A 3209-nucleotide genomic window follows, 5' to 3' on the forward strand; every position below is an offset into this window, starting at 1 on the left:
GGCCCGGGGGTGGGGGGGCCCCGAGCTGAACTTTTGCACCCGGGCCTCTGAGCCTTTAGGTACGCCCCTGCTTCACTGAGACTGTCCATAAAAGAAATAGCTTGTGAAACCTACAGAGGAGGCAAAATACTGCTTAGAGGAATAAAATGTGAATTCCAGTGTAACCCATACCTAGCCCTAAAACAAATCTGTAAGTGGCAAAGCGAATCCATATGTGCTCGCTGATAGAAGGATTGCCTTACCCTTGGGCTAAGAAGGATTAAGCCACATGGAACTCATCATAATAAAATTTTACATGTTAGAGAAGTAAAGATGTATCCATTTTGTTTCTTGTATCCATCTTATATGCTTCCATATATTATATAATATTTTTTTTCTGCATTTTTTTTTGGACAAACCTTGATTGTTGAGCAGCTGGACACAACAAAACCAGTCTGACGGCCTTGGTGTTATCAACACCTGTTCTCCAAGACAAGGCCATTTTACAGAAGCCTCATGAGAAACAGTTCCCATTCACATAGGGGAGGTCCTGCCTCGAATTAAGAAGCAGAAACTAAAAGTGGCAACAACACGCAAAATACATCTACTATCAGAAGTATACATACCTATAATAAATACTCCAACCAGATTAAATAATGCAAGGTTCTTGGTATATAATTTGGCCCATCTACCAACGTCCAGGTGACCAAGCTTTCAAATGGGTCTTAACTAGAGATGAGCGAGCACCAAAATGCTCGGGTACTCGTTACTTGAGTCAAACTTTTTGTGATGCTCGTGAGCCTGTTTCGAGTAACGAATGCCATTGAAGTCAATGGGAGACTCAGGCATTTTTCAAGGTGACCCATGCTCCGCATAGGGGAGGTTGTGTGAATCACAAGAAAACATCCTTGACCTCGACCCTTACCCCTAGTCTTCATCATGTTGTAGAATGCACTTGGTCAAAATACTACGCAAACTGCAAGATATTTTGTGTACACTTATAGCCCAAAATAGACACTGTAAACTGTTAGATATTGTGGATTCACAGGACTCACACATGGGTATATAGCGTACGCTTTGAGAGGCAAAAAAACCCAATTTAAACAGTGTATGCTGTTGTTAGCATAGATTGACAGCACCCACACACGGGTATATAGCGTACGCTTTGAGCACCCCCCCCCAAAAAATGATAGTTTTGTTACTTCCTATCTAGTCTGGGTACACCACTAGCAATATACTGCATAAAACTGGTAACAGTATGCAGTATACAGCCGGATGCATGAAAATACTTTGTGTGCACTACTGCTCCAAGCCAGCCAAATTGCTGATGCACACAATGAGAGGAGTTGTAGTCCTAGAAACGACTGTTAGGTCCTTGGAACAAGGTTCCCTAAGTAATTGCAACCTCTATCCTACACTATCACTTTCCCTGAATAGCAGCAGCTCTGTCCCTCAGCTCATGCAGTGTGCATGTGAGGTGAGCCTCACGTGGCCTGAGTTTTTATGCTCGTAGGTCACCTGATCAGGCCAGCCAGTCACAGCTATAGACGTGCACAGGGTTGGAATGTCACAGCAGGAGGTGCCACAGCTTTCACTGCATGTTTATTGGCTAAAAAATGGTGCCAAACATGCAGGGAGGAGAGGATGAAATTTTCTTGAGCACTGCGTGGTGCTCGCTCGAGTAACAGGTACCTTCAAGTATGCTACCGCTCATCTCTAGTCTTAACACTAATACCAGTTAGTTTAATCTTAACCTAGGAAAAATGGGTGCCTACCTTTAAAAATGCTCCTTTCTTAGGACTAAGCCTACAAATAAAACCGGGGAGGGTAGGATACAAATTGTAATCCCAAATAGGAGGGACAGAAGGTAAATGGGTGGTGGGCGTGCATGACCAGGTGGAGGCAGTCACTACTCCACAATATTTGTAGAAAAAAGGATAAAATAGGTCAGCACTTCCCAATAGAAATCTATAGGTGAACGTTAAACCATGGCTGCAAGATACATAGAAGCAGAAGCCAAAGAGTGGCAACAGCACGCAAAATACATTTAATATCAGAAGTACACATACCTATAATAAATACTCTAACCACATCTAATTAAAAGTCACTGTTCTTGGTGACTTTTAATAACCAATGATAATTAATTATAATAAATAATTATTAAAAGTAAGGTGTGTTCTGGTCTTATTTTAAATGTGTCTGTATAAAGTTGTCCCCATTTAAGGAAAAAAAAATCCTTCCTGACTCCAGTCAGGCAATCAGATCACCGACCCTTCTGAAGTTATTAATTATTATAACATAGAATATTGTATTGCTGAAGAAAAGTTTCCAGACCCCTCTTCTACTCTTTGCATCCTCATGCAGAGAGTTCCATAGTCTCACTGCTCTTACACAAAAAAAAACCCTTCTATGTTGGTGTAGAAACCTTCTTGCTTCTAGATGTATAGGGTGCCTCTTGTTACTGTCACGGTCCTGGGTATAAACAGATCATGAGAGAGATCTATGTATTGTTCTCTAATAAATTTATACATAGTCATAAGGTTGCCATGGAGATATCTTTTTTTGTAAACTAAATAACCACAATTTTAATATAGTACAGCACTCCTCCAACTTAAAGAATAATCACCAATAAATAAATATGTACAACACTGGGAGTTATAGAGCCTCCCCTCTCTAAGTCAAGTTACCCTTTGCTTATTGCATCTTTATAGCAGGTCATATGTTATTATGAGATAAGCTGTATTTTTGAGGCTTGGTAGAAGACTTTAACATCCACCATAAATTGGTTAATGCTTGCCCTCTGTGAATGGTGGCATTAATTGTATTGGGATTTGTAACATTAATTGACCAATTAATAGAAACATTAATTACACTGTGCATGACAGAACAAAATTAGCACCTGTGCTATGACTTTACTTTTGCCTGAGGCTTCACGTGTTCCTGTTTAACCAGCAGGATTATAAGATCCCTGGAACATTCACATGTTCCATGTCCAAGGTTGTGTACCTGATACTGTGCAGTAAGTATCCTGTTGGGTCCATTTATGCCTGAGGAAACAGGACAAAAACTGAAAGCCAGCATGAGATAGCATCACTACGCAATTGAAGAAAAAAAAAAAAGACAGAAATACTCAGTGGCCAAGCAGTTTTCTAGTCACTGATAAAACATAGAACACATAAAATTTATTATACCTAAAGGCAATTTCAAATTACAAAGGCAATTTCAAATCA

This window comes from Eleutherodactylus coqui, chromosome 1 (genome assembly GCF_035609145.1).
Source record: "Eleutherodactylus coqui strain aEleCoq1 chromosome 1, aEleCoq1.hap1, whole genome shotgun sequence".
Classification (NCBI taxonomy): Eukaryota; Metazoa; Chordata; class Amphibia; order Anura; family Eleutherodactylidae; genus Eleutherodactylus; species Eleutherodactylus coqui.